This window comes from Melanerpes formicivorus, unplaced genomic scaffold, assembly GCF_026170545.1.
Source record: "Melanerpes formicivorus ecotype bairdi unplaced genomic scaffold, bMelFor1.0.p_v2 SCAF_133, whole genome shotgun sequence".
NCBI classification, from domain to species: Eukaryota; Metazoa; Chordata; class Aves; order Piciformes; family Picidae; genus Melanerpes; species Melanerpes formicivorus.
Genome location: NW_027142485.1, coordinates 676,471 through 691,161, shown reverse-complemented (window position 1 = coordinate 691,161; position 14,691 = coordinate 676,471).

The window sequence follows — 14,691 nt, the reverse complement described above, 5'->3', positions numbered from 1 at the left end:
AAATTTGAGTTTATCCTTCAGTTTCTTGCATGTAGTGTTGGTGATACAACATCATTTTTTGGTTACAGATCACTGGTCTCAAGTACTCCTCTTAGCTCTTAGCTTAACTGGTCTTGACTTGCTTTGCATGCCCTAGCACTGAAGTAGTCGGGCAACTAAAATTTTAACAGCTAAATAAAGTGATCAGATGGCTATTTTTTTAATAACAGTCCTTGTTCAGTAGCTTTAAACCTTGGTCTGGTTCATATTTAGTAATGTTTAGTCATACCATAAATGTTCCAGTGGCTGAAGAGAACCAAGATTCTGCTAGTATTCCCAAGCCTAGATTAATCTGGTCATGTCAAGACCATCATAAACAGAGAAATGAAAGACAATAGTGAACATGTTTGCAAAAATACAAAACTGAATATTTGATTGAAGTCTTTTTATGGGGGGGGGGGGGGGGGGGGGGGAAGAGAGATAGAGAGGGAAAAAACCTTCTATTCCTTCAGTGATTTTTTTCTATTTCTGAAGCAACCTTTTATCAGATTATTGATTTAACGCCTGAGCCAAACAAAAAAAAAAAATCCAGCACACCAGAAAGTCAGTACACCATGGCACTTACATATTATTGCAATAAACAACCTGACGCACAATGGAGCCTCACATTAACTGCATCATTTGCACTGCTATGCAGTATTCTTGGTGCAGCAGGTAGAACATTGGTCCATAGTAATTATAGTCACGAGCTACTCGTGAGCACTCTCTCATTAAGAAATAGATGCCAGGACTCATCAGAGGACAAAGTTGTGTGAAACTGCCTTGATATGTGACAGAATAAATTGATACAATGCTACAGCAAAGCTTAAGGCACAGATTTCAGTGGTGGTGGGTGCCATACGCTCCTGGGACTTCACATTCTAGCTGCCAAAACATGTTGATTGAATCATTGCCTGTGCTAAATCTACTAGCACCATTTTAGATGATATTTTCAACATTAGTGCTGGGACAGACTTTGTCAAATGGAGCAATCCTGCACATGCCCTTTCCTGTTGATGTTTTATTGATTACTTACCTGCAAGTTCCTGACAAGTACCAAGGCAACTGGAAGCATGAAAAGTCCAGCATGTTTTGTTCATCAAAACACAGCTCTCTCCTTCTGCACAATGTAAGTAGCTGCCTGCAGTACCACTTCTTTTGGACAGATAAGTTGGCTCAGGTAGAAGGGTAAAATATTTCCCTTTTCTTCTGCCCCTTCAGGACAGAAGGGGCTACTTCCACTGCTCCACCAGCAACTAGATCTTCAGGGCTGCATTTTCCACCACATCTAGCCCCTCAAGGCCCCTCTCTTCTCTTGTTTTCTGCTTTGTCCTCTACCTGTTACAGATAACTTGTTTCAATGTTTTCTCTTGCTTTAAGCCCTTCCTGATTTCTTGAGTCGATTCCTTTCTTCCTTGCCCCTAGAATATTTCTCAAATGTGTCATCCAAAAATCTCTCACCCCCTTGGAGATGCCATGGGATTGGATACATCTACATTAACCTCATATCAGTTACTGCAGAGAAACAGATTGTTTGCATTTTGTTATCTCCAGAGACCTTTTCGCCTTGCTATAAAATGCAGAGCTGAGAGTAGTTAGGTGAATTGCTCTCTAAAAATGCCAAGTTTTCTAGAGAGCTAGGTGTGACCATTTGAGGCTGTGCCTTTAAGAAAGGGAATATGGTGGACGGAAGTTGGTAAACGGAAAGAACAATCTAAACTAATTTCATTGGTAAAGTGGGAGGAAGCACCCTCTGAACTGGGAGTGCAGGAGGACTATCCTGGGCACTCCGGCACTCTATCAGTCAGTCTTGCTTCCGCCTCTCCACGGTGCAGCAGCTTGCTTTCTCTGCTGGGCTTTCTGCCAAGGCCTCGGCCTTGAAGTCCAGATACAGGCCGGTATTAACTCCCAATTAACACGAACTGCTTCTAACATTTTTTTCTTTTTTTTTTTTCCTCTCTTTTCTTTCTCTTTCTATCCCATTCTGGGGAAAGGGGGGGGAGAGAGGGGAGAGCGGAGGTGGGGAACCCCCTCTGCCGAGGGGGGTCACTCTCATTTCTGCGTTACTCTGTTGTATATCTTTGTATATATTGTAGATATTGTAAATTTGTAAATATTCCCCTGCATACCCTACATTGGTTTGTAAATATAGCTCCACTGCCTTGCTAATTCAGCTTGTGAGTTTTTTTTTCCTTTCCCTTCAATTTTTTTTTCCCTTTTACCTTACAAGGGGGAAGGGAGGAGGCTTCTTGACCTTACCCTTCCACCCCACTACACTAGGTATAAAATTAGTCTTAATTCTCACTTGTCTGGTACACATCCATCCAAAACAACTTATTCCAACCTCCACTGCAAACATAAGCAATGTCTCCTTGAACATTCACACATGTAGGAGTATTTTTATCTTACTAAGGCATTCAGAAACTTTGTGATCAATCAAGCCACTAATTTTGTCCTCTGGGTCTGCAGAACTTGCCAAAGACAAGCTTAAAGTAGGCTACTTACTAACAGTTTGCTCAGGCCTTCTGGGTATGTCACACTTAAAAAAAGTCTTGTCTTGGCAAAAGACAATACCTTGGGATCTTCTGGTTTCAGCCAGTGGTCCCACATCTCCAGAAGAGGAGGAACACAAGAGGTACAGAGCAAAGAGACAGCCAAATAAAGTTTAACTGCCCATCATGCATGAGTGAGCAAACTAAATTTTCTGAACTATGAATATAATTATGCATGCGGGTAAGACTCATCTGACCTAGCATTAGCTGATTAACCACTTTCCTATGCATCTTTAGCTGGAGATACATACTTGGGATTGCCCTTGCCATTATTTCAGCTATGAACTTCCCAATTTATTTGTTAATTAACTTATGTCAGTGGTGTTAGTCAGTGGTTTCAATAAGATTCCACCCACATGTTTCTCCTAATTGTAATTGGAAGAAATAAATCTCTCCTTGTGCAACTACTACCTCCTCAATGTCATTGTTTGGAGATAATAATTCTTTAACTTTGTGGTTCTCATTTCAACTCTTGTATGCTGGCAATCTGCTAGGTGGTGTATGTTTGCCTACTTACATGTCCACATCCATTTGAGTGAATAGGATTGACAAGAAGTGGAAGTTATTGATGGAGCCACATATGCTTGAAGTAAAGCTTTTGTGTCTTTGGGTCCAGACTTTCCTCAGCTCCATGCTCCTGGGAGAAACAAGCGAAAGAGACAGTAAGAATATTTTTTATCCACTTCAGCTGGTTTATCCCTTATCATAGAGCCCTACAAACAGTTGTGTGACTGTCGTAGTGTTGGAAGGGTAAGGCCAAGAAACCTCCTCCCTCCCCCCTGTAAAGTAAAGGGAAAGAAAATTGAAGGGAAAGGAAAAAAAATCTCACAGCTGAATTAGCAAAGCAGTGGAGCTGTATATTTACAAAGCAATGTAGTATATGCAGGGGAGTATATACAAATTTACAATATTTACAATATATACAAAGATATACAATAAAGTAACACAGAAATGAGAGTTCCCCCCCTGCTGAGGGGGTTCCCCACCTCCGCTCTCCCCTCTCTCCCCCCCTTTCCCCAGAATGGGATAGAAAGAGAAAGAAAAGAGAGGAAAAAAAAGTTAGAAGCAGTTTGTGTTAATTGGAAAGGAGTTAATACAGGCCTTTATCAGTTTTTCAAGGCCGAAGCCTTGGCAGAAAGCCCAGGAGCTGCAAGCTGCTGCCCGAAGGAGAAGCGGAAGCAAGACTAAAGATAAAGTGCTGGAATGCCCAGTATACCCTCCTGCACTCCCAGTTCAGAAGGTGCTTCCTCCCACTTTACCAATGAAATTAGTTTAGATTGTTCCTTTCATTTACCAACTTCCGTCCACCATATTTCCTTTCTTAAGGGGACAGCCTCAAACGGTCACAGTCCACCCCTTCTAAACAATTTCATTGGCTGTTCACACTGTCCATCCAATCCAAGACGATATTTACAGTTCGTGAGTAAAGTTCATAGCCCATTCCGGCTATGCTCAGATGTAGATGATTCAAAAGTCCAAGAAAAATCAGAAAATGAGAAAAAATGGAAAACAATTCAATTCTTTGCCGACAAAGCGAAGAAAAGGGAAACAGGGAATCTCAGGGTCTCTTAGTTGACTCAGGGCTCTCAGGGATCTCAGGGTTCATGCACCGTAGATTCCTCGTTGATTCTTCCTTTGGATGCGATGTAGCTGTACAACAGTTTCGAAGTTAACCTCTTTCATCTAAAGTTAAATTTCTTTGTGGAATACACTGAATTTCACCATTCTCTTGCATTACCCAATAAGTGTGACCCGGACCTTCAGCTGAAACCACCCCTCGGACAGGTTTAGCCTCTCCTGAGGGTGAAAATACCCAAACAGTCTTACCTAACAGATTCTTTTCTCTAACAACAGGAACTCTATCACCTTCTACTTTCCGTAGCAAATCTGAATGTGCAGGTCCAGCTTGGTTCACTAAACCTCTACTATTTAACAGCCAGGTTGCTTGTGCTAAATGCTTTTCCCAGTTTTTCAAAGATCCACCTCCCATGGCTTTAAGAGTGGTCTTCAACAAACCGTTGTAGCGTTCAATCTTCCCTGAAGCTGGTGCATAGTAGGGAATGTGGAATATCCACTCAATACCGTGCTCTTTTGCCCAGTTCATTACAAGGTTGTTCTTGAAATGAGTTCCGTTGTCTGACTCAATCCCCTCTGGAGATCCGTGTCTCCACAGGATCTGTCTCTCCAGACCGAGAATGGTGTTGCGTGCAGTTGCATGTGGAACTGAATAAGTTTCCAACCATCCAGTGTTTGCCTCTACCATAGTAAGCACGTATTGCTTACCAGAACGAGAACGTGGTAGAGTGATGTAGTCAATCTGCCAAGCTTCACCATACTTCTACTTGGACCATCTGTCACCATACCACAAGGGCTTAAGTTGTTTTGCCTGCTTAATAGCAGCACAAATGTCACAGTCATGGATGACTTGTGTGATAGCATCCATGGAAATGTCGATGGATCTGTCACGAGCCCATTGGTATGTTGCATCTCTGCCTTGATGTCCTGACGAATCATGAGCCCACCGAGCTAAGAATATCTCACCCCGGTGTTTCCAGTCGAGATCAAGATTAGAGTCCATGTCTACTTGAGAAACTCTTGCAGCTAGATCTGCCTGATGGTTGTGTTGCTGTTCCTCAGTAGCTTTGCTCTTAGGAATGTGAGCATCAATGTGTCTCACTTTCACTGGAATTCTCTTGATTCGATCAGCAATGTCCTGCCACAGGCTGGCTGCCCAAATGGGTTTTCCTTTCCTCTGCCAACCACTCTGACTGTATCCAGGAATGTGTAGTCTCCAAAATCCCACTATCCCCAAGAAACGTAGGGTCTCTTGCTTGTTTGTGGGACTCGCCATGGTAGAGACTCTATTTACCACATCCACTGGAATGTGTCGGCATCCATCCTGCCACCGCACTCCTAGAAACTGAATTTCTGTGGTAGGTCCTTTCACCTTGTCTCGCTTGATGGCAAAACCTGCATTCAGAAGAATGTCAATGATTTTGTTGCCTTTCTCAAAGACTTCCTCAGCAGTTTTACCCCAGACGATGATATTGTCGATGAACTGGATGTGTTCTGGAGCACCGCCTTTCTCCAGAGCATCGTGGATCACTGCATGACAGATGCTTGAGCTGTGGACCCAGCCCATTGGCAGTCTGTTGAAAGTGTACTGGATTCCTCTCCAGGTGAAAGCAAACTGAGGCATGCATTCCTCTGCTATGAGAATAGAGAAAAATGCATTAGCAATGTCTATGGTAGCATACCATTTGGCCTCTTTGGATTCCAGCTCATACTGTAGCTCCATCATGTCTGGCACTGCTGCACTCATAGGTGGTGTCACTTCATTCAGGGCTCAGTAGTCTACTGTCAGTCGCCAGTCTCCATTCTGCTTCCACACAGGCCACACTGGACTGTTGAAAGGTGAATGAGTTTTGCTGACGACTTTCTGACTCTCCAACTGACGAATCAGATTCTGAATGGGCAACAAAGAGTCACGGTTGGTTCTGTATTGTCTGTGATGCACAGTCTGAGAAGCAACTGGCAATTTAATGTCCTGTATCTTGTGTTGTCCCACAACTGCAGATTCATCAGAAAGCTCAGGTCTAACAGACAGCTTCAATTTTTGTCCATCAATTTCTAAAGAAGCTACTCCGAAAGCTCATTTGTAACCTCTAGGGTCCTTGAAACGCCCTTCTCTCAGAAAATCAATTCCCAAAATACAAGGTGCGTCAGGTCCGGTCACAACTGTATGCTTCCTCCATTGTTTACCAGTTAAACTTAGATTAACCTCCACCTTACTTAACTCTTGAGATCCACCAGTGACTCCCAAAATAGTTATAGACTCCGATCACTGATAACTGGATGGTATTATGGTGCACTGAGCTCCTGTGTCAACCAAGGCCCTGTACTTCCGAAATTGTGAAGTGCCAGGCCACTGGATGTACACATCCCAATAGATTCTATTATCTCTGTTATCCCTCTCCTCCCCCTGGCGGGAGGCAGGGCACCCCTAGTTATGGGGAACATGCGCACATGTGCATTGCACTTAGTTTGCAGGGTTATAACTTTGCATGTTATAACTGGAGCCACTGTTGGAGCTAATAGAGTTGTTCTGGGGAACTGCGGAAGTAACAGCTACCCTTCTGGTATTGCTACCTCGGGTTCTGCCACTTTGCAATTCCCTCAGTCTCCTGTAAAGATTAGAAGTTGGTTGGCCATCCCAGCGGTTCATGTTCTCACCAAACTGATCATGCAGAGTTATCCAAATAGTTCTACGTGATTGTCTTGGTGGTCTGTTTTGGAATGACCTGTTTTGGAATGACCTGGTTTGGAATGACCTCCTTGGAGGACATGTATTCCTCACAAATGAGGCTTGTACCCACCTGGAGGAAGAATTGAAATTATCCCTTTGTGCCAATTGGGATATGGAATTTCTAAACTCATCTTTCAACTCTCTCATGCAATTCTCAATTTTTCCAAACAGAGTTTCAATGGCTGAAACCAAAGAACCACGTGTCATGCTATCCTCCAATTGTCTCATTTGATCACTGAATTGGCCAACCGTAGGAGAAGCTCCACCATAACTTCTTGACACAATTCTGCTTGCCAGAATGTTTGCATAATTAGAAGGAGCAAGTTTGATGATCTTTTTAGCAAGACCAATACCCACAGGAATGTCATCAGGATTCAGAGTTTCATGTTCACCATAGAGTAGCTCTCTAACAGCAAATTCTCTCAAGCGCTTAATTCCCTCATCTATGGTAGTCCAGGGTTTAGGATTCCAGGGAAGATCATCTCGGGAAGGGTATCTCAGGGCAACCGCCATTAAAAGGCGTATCCACAGATTAACCTTACCGAGAGCTTCGCCTAGATGTCTATCTATTCCATTGTCCCTCGAGAGAGTTCCTAACTGAGCTGCTGACTTGTCTCCAGCTGTTAGAGCTGAAGCACCTGTGTCATAACACCTACTAAGCCAAGCTAGAACTGGCTCCTTATCTGCCCTGGTGAAATCTTTACGGACATTTCGCAATTCCTCCCGTGGAGAAGAACAGTCCGAAATATCATCTTCATCTTTATCTCCCTGAATTCTTTGCCCATGTAATCCTGCTGTCATTCTCCTAAGGATCTCTTTAAGCTGAGAACCACCTTTGCCAGCTGCCTTCCTAACTTCATCTCTATCCTGCTTTGATCTCACTAGGTTAGCTAGATCTTTAAAACAAACCTTCTCTTCCTCCTGAGCAGGATCTTTTAGAGTAGAGAGCCACTCACCAGGATCAGTCTCCTCCTCTTCTTCTCCATCTTGGGCCTTTGCACCTCTAGTCTTTAAAGGAGCCACCTTAACTGGAGCTGTGTTTGAATTTACAGCCACCTTAATGGAAGCTGACAGGTCCTGAGATAAATCAGCTGCTGGGGCAGTGACTTCCGGTCCCACCGAGGGAGTGGGCGGAAGTGACGTTGCTCCATTACTGGCCGACGGAGAAGAAGAAGAAGGAGAAGGAGTGGGGGAAGTAGTAGGCGCCATGTTGATACCAGCCGATGCCCTTGGCTGCTTGCCAGAATCAGCAAAGTCATTTAGAGCTGCCTTACCGATTAACTTTTTAGCCTTCTTTTTAACTGACACGGGTTCTCCACAGTCCTCGTCACTAGATGACTCTGGGACTAATCTAGAGCCATGGCATTTTCTTTTTGATCTAGTTTTAATAACAAAACACGCCCTGGACACCTTTTTCTCTCGCCACAAGGAATACAGAGAAAACACATTAGTTATCACCAGCAGCAGAATTATACACATCACATAAATCACCTTTGGATCCCAGGCATCACCTAAAGTTACTCTCTCCTCAGGCGGAATCTTAAAACCCTTTATCTCAATTGGGAGAGTGGTGGAGGTAACATTCCTGTATCTCACTGGCCATAAGATACTAACACATTTTCCATACCATAATTTAACTCTATACATAACCCACATATAAATTGTCCGCACCACATATTTACCCAGGTAATCCAAAATCAAACCCAAACAATACCTGTAAACCAGAGCCCCAAAAATTGAAAAGAATAATCGCTCCACAAACCACAATACCTTCATGTTTGCTAATTCAGCTGGAAAACACTAAATCAATCAAGTAATAAATTGAACTAATTATCGAGCCCCACGTTGGGCGCCAATAAAAAAAATGTGGTGGGTTTGGAAGGGTAAGGCCAAGAAGCCTCCTCCCTTCCCCCTTGTAAGGTGAAAGGAAAGAAAATTGAAGGGAAAGGAAAAAAAAAACTCACAAGCTGAATTAGCAAAGCAGTGGAGCTATATTTACAAAGCAATGTAGGGTATGCAGGGGAATATTTACAAATTTACAATATCTACAATATATACAAAGATATACAACAGAGTAACACAGAAATGAGAGTAACCCCCCTTGGCAGAGAGGGGGTTCCCCACCTCCGCTCTCCCCTCTCTCCCCCCCCTTTTCCCAGAGTGGGATAGAGAGAGAGAGAAAAGAGAGGAAAAAAAATGTTAGAAGCAGTTTGTGTTAATTGGAAAGGAGTTAATACAGGCCTGGTATCTGGACTTCAAGGCCGAGGCCTTGGCAGAAAGCCTAGCAGAGAAAGAAAGCTGCTGCACCTCGGAGAGGCGGAAGCAAGACTGATAGAAAAGTCCTGGAAATGTCCAGTTCACTCCCAGTTCCGAAGGTGCTTCCTCCCACTCTCCCAATGAAATTAGTTTAGATTATTCCTTCCGTTTACCAACTTCCGTCCACCATATTCCCTTTCTTAAGGGGGCAACGTCAACCGGCCACACATGGGCAGGGACACCCCACACTAGATCAGGCTGGACAGAGCCTCATCCAGCCTGCTCTTAAACACCCCCAGGGACGGGGCCTCGACCACCTCCCTGGACAACCCATTCCAGGGTTTCACCACTCTCATGGTGAAGAACCTCCTCCTCACATCTAGCCTGAATCTCCCCACCTCCAGCTTCATTCCATTCCCCCTAGTCCTATCACTACCTGAGATCCTGAGAAGTCCTTCCCCAGCCTTCCTGTAGGCCCCCTTCAGATACTGGAAGGCCACAATTAGGTCACCTCGGAGCCTTCTCTTCTGCAGACTGAACAGCCCCAACTCCTTCAGTCTGTCCTCATAGGAGAGGTGCTCCAGCCCTCTGATCATCCTTGTGGCCCTTCTCTGGACACGTTCCAGCACCTCCACATCCCTCTTGTAATAGGGGCTCCAGAACTGGACACAGTACTCCAGGTGGGGTCTCACCAGGGCTGAGTAGAGGGGGAGGATCACCTCCCTCGACCTGCTAGCCACACTTCTGATGCAGCCCCAGGATCTGATTGGCTTTGCGGGCTGCAAGCGCACACTGAGAGCTCATGTTGAGCTTTTTGCCCACCAGCACCCCCAAGTCTCTCTCCTCAGGGCTACTTTCCAGCCAGTCACTGCCCAGCCTGTATTTGTGCCTGGGATTGCCTCGACCCAGATGCAGGACCCTGCACTTGCTCTTATGGACCCTGCACTTGCTCTTATACATAATACTAACAGGCAAGTCATACTCTAAGTCCAGATGTGCTCTCTTGTACCACAAGTCAGGATTGACTACTAACATCAACAGAGCATTTTTGGAAGAAAAACACTCTAAAAGCAGGGGTGGGGCCCAAAGATGGTACTAATAAATGGCAGGGTTCATTAAAAAAGGTTGGCACCAATGCAAGTATACTGATATAATTACCCCACCTTTCTTTTCTTTAGAATTGCCTTCAAACAGCCAGCCAAAGCAGAGAGCTCTGCTTGGGGATGTTCACCTATATTACTAGAAATTCACATTTCGCTACTGATAACAATGCTGCAATGGAAATAAAGGCCCAGGACAGTTGTTAAGTGTTAAGGCCAGAGGGACTGTTTCATAGGCCAGAGAACTGCTTTCACGTCACTATACAGATCCTAGTAATAAGTGTTTACCAAAAGCCTGATATAGCAACATCTCAAAATAATATGTCCCCCTACTAATTTGTCTTTCTTAAGGAGGGGTATTCGAACCTGGACAAATTCAAGCTAAATATAGCTCTCTGTTCCAACAGCCCAGTAACTGCAATAGTCTGACAGCTCTCTAACCAGAAACGCTGCAGCGTAAGAAGTAAATTGCAACACTAGACTTGCACTCCCCAAGGGTCAGAATGATCTTTCTAATCATCCCATTGTTCAACACTTAATCTTCAAATAGCCCAAACAGATGATTTATTACTGCTCTCAATCTGAGGAAAAAGAAAACAATACATGAAGGGTACACTTGTATCTTTCATGTGGGTTGAAGGGCTGTAATTAAATAATGATAAAAGTGCAATTCCATTTACTGGCTGCAGTTAGTAAATAAGCTGTCCCATGATGAGTTTTATCAGTTGTGAAACAAAATGACCTTAGCACATGGCTTCAGTAACTCGTGGCAGATGAACCATTGCTGTAAAATTAGAAGAGGCACACACCCTTCCCCAAATCTTGAATTAGTATCATAGTATCAGTCAGGGTTGGAAGGGAACACAACGATCATCTAGTTCCAACCCCCCTGCCATGGGCAGGGACACCCCACACTAGATCAGGCTGGACAGAGCCTCATCCAGCCTAGTCTTAAACACCTCCAGGGACGGGGCCTCGACCACCTCCCTGGACAACCCATTCCAGGGCCTCACCACTCTCATGGTGAAGAACCTCCTCCTCACATCCAGCCTGAATCTCCCCACCTCCAGCTTCATTCCATTCCCCCTAGTCCTATCACTACCTGAGATCCTGAGAAGTCCCTCCCCAGCCTTCCTGTAAGCCTCTGGGTGTCTCTGAACTTGGGCTAGGTTTCAAATACAACAGGAACTGGAGGGGTCTAAAGGGACAGTGTCCAGCCAAATCCAACCTGAAATGTAGACTGCATGTAAACAAGTTTGCAAACTTTATACCATGTGAAACATTTCTCTGTTATGCCTAGATGGAAGCTTCTCAAGAACACCACCTCTAACTAGAGTTAGAAATGTAGTTAGTTCTAGAGTTCTAACTAGAGTTAGAGGTGTAGTTAGTTCTAACAACAGCTCAGAGCAAAATCATGGAAAGATTTGGTAACATCAAAAGATAACAGAAAAGTTAAAAATATGTACAACTCCAATGATGTTTGCCATTGCCTATATCCCCTTGGGATAATGAAACAAAAATATCTACAGTGCAGAATAAACAGCAGCAACACTCTACCCAGGGAAGTGGTAGAGTCATCACCCTTGGAGGTATTTAAAAGATGTGTAGATGGGGGATGGGGTGCTGGGGGACATGGTTTAGTAGAAGACTTGGCAGTGCTGGGTGATCAGTTGTATTCTATGATCTCAAAGGTCTTTTACAACCAAAATTATTCTATTATTCTAATATGCTAGAAATCATAAATTAAGTCATGATCATCACTCTTCCTACAGGACACAAGATCTGAGGCCATAGAGGAGGTATACTGTTTGGTTAATAATTTTGACACATTCAAAGATGTGCTAAAATATATATTCACATAGTGCTCTTAACCTAAACACTTTGAAACTGGAGCCAGAGAAGGAGCAGTGCTCTACAGGGGCTCTTTCCAAGAGTACTCCCACCAGATTTTAGATGCCTCTTCTCTGTGGGGCCAGAAGTGAAAAAGTGCTGCACATCCAAAACTGTGATTTTCCCAACCCTGAAATGAGATTTACATTCAGGAGGGACACTACCCTACAAACTCTGCCTGTCAAGCAATGTGTACTGTTAACACCTAAGGCCAAGTAGTCTGACCACAGGGCATCACACATGTCAGGGAGGCAAATGAGTGAGCCAGACCCAGGTCAAGGTCACACAAGGTTTCTGCAAGGGACCACAGGTCAAGCATCCACCAGATCTTGGAGCCACATGCAGCAGACTAGAAGCATGCTTGGAACCAGTAGTGCCAAGCCTTGTGGTGCAGACAAACATCTATCACAAATAAGTTTAACATGGCAGTCCCACAGTCTTGTTAACAACCTGTCAAGGCTCTGCTGGTTTGGCATCTTCTTTTGATTCATCAGTGTGACCAGTTGAGGATGTCCCCTTAAGAAAGGGAATATGGTGGACGGAAGTTGGTAAACGAAAAGAAGGATCTAAACTAATTTCATTGGTAGAGTGGGAGGAAGCACCTTCTGAACTGGGAGTGCAGGAGGGTATCCTGGGCATTCCGGCACTCTTCTATCAGTCTTTCTTCCGCTCCTCCGCCGAGCAGCAGCCCTCTCTGTGCTGGGCTTTCGGCCAAGGCTTGACCTCGAAAACTGATAAAACTGCAAGGCCTGTATTAACTGCTTTCCAATTAACACATAACTGCTTCTAACTTTTTTCTCTTTCTCTCTCTTTTCTTTCTCTTTCTAACCCGCTCTGGGGAAAGGGGGAGAGAGGGGGAGAGCGGAGGTGGGGAACCCCCTCAGCAGAGGGGGAACTCTCATTTCTGTGCTACTTTATTGTATATCTTTGTATATATTGTAAATATTGTAAATTTGTATATATTTCCCTGCATTTCCCTGCTTTGTAAATATACAGCATCCATTGCTTTGCTAATTCAGCTGTGAGTTTTTTTTTCCCTTTCCCTTCAATTTTCTTTCCCTTTACTTTACAGGGGGGAGGGAGGAGGCTTTTTGGCCTTACCCTTCCAACCCTACGACAATCAGCCATGAAGGAGATACCTGTGCTGGATATAAAAGTTGTCTGGATCTTGAAAAGCAACATAAAACTTGAGGTGTTTGAAGTACATTAACGTTCTGCCCAAGAACTTGTTTTGATGTCAACCCTGACACAAGGACATTTGATTTTGTCTTCCTTATCAAGGAGCTCTGACATCTTTCTATGCTACTACCACATGAGGCATGTAACCAATTTATCCTTCAGTTCTTACAACCCAAACCGTTCTATGATTCTGTGACTCTAAGTCTATGGGAAAAACAAACAAACAAAAATGTCTCAGTAATTGTTACACCGCGTGAAAAGCACTTGGGGTTTTCAAGACTGATGACTTTGGCAGGCAGGGTGGAACAGCTCCAAAACAAACTCCTGCATGTTGAGGGGTCTATCTGACCCATTCATCACTGACATTAAGCTGTTGCAACATGGATAATTTGGGAAAGTGGCAGAATTCCAACTCTAGTCGTTTTCCTCCTCCCTCCCTCAGCTATGATTAGAACTGGGCCATCACGCTACAGCATTTAAAGAAATACCATACGACCCACAGATGACAGCTACAGTTTTCACCCTTCATAAACATTTATACATTGAATGTTTGCAGTCAGTTTAATTTTGGGGTAAAAAAAAAAAAACTTCATTGCTCATCCTTACCTTGTACCATTAATTGGTTCTCTGTAAGCCCCCAGTTATTTTAAATAGGTAAATGATCATAAAACACAGGGTGAAACATGCTGCTGCATGCCAGCTTCTGAAAATAAGCACTGAACTTGAAACACCTTTTAATAAATGGCTTAAATACTTGTGCTGGGTTGAGGCAGCCCCCTTCCCCACCCCTGGCAACAATAAACACTCAGACAAACGGATTGCAAAAGTGATGGAAAGTTTAAATAGAAAGCAGTGAACTTTTACAGAAAGCCAAAAGCGCAGTGACAAAGAAAACTCCCAAAACAGACCCAGAGAGATCCCATCCCCACCTGAGGGTGCACCTGAGACCCCCAGGGCTCCTTCTTCCCCCTCCCACTGCTAGGCTAGTCTCAGCTGGCCAGATCTGAGACTGCCCATCCCCCCGTGGCCTTGGGCCATGGGCCTAGCCAGGCCCAAAGCCAGGAGACATCTTCCCCAGTTACCAGCTGACGGAGGAGGAAGAAAAGAGAGAGTGCTAGACTCCGCACTGGATCTCATAGTGGTGCAAAGGATTGTGGTAGGAAATACTACATAATTTCCTGTGTCCACCCCTCTGGGCTGGACTTCTGGACACAGGAGGAGGTGGTTGGAACTCTCCTTAGCAGCTTGGATCCCCACAAGTCCATGGGACCAGATCAGATTCATCCTAGGGTGCTGAGAGAGCTGGCAGACGAGCTGGCCAAGCCACTCTCCATAATTTTCCAGCAGTCCTGGCTCACTGGCAAGGTCCCAGAGGACTGGAAGCTGGCCA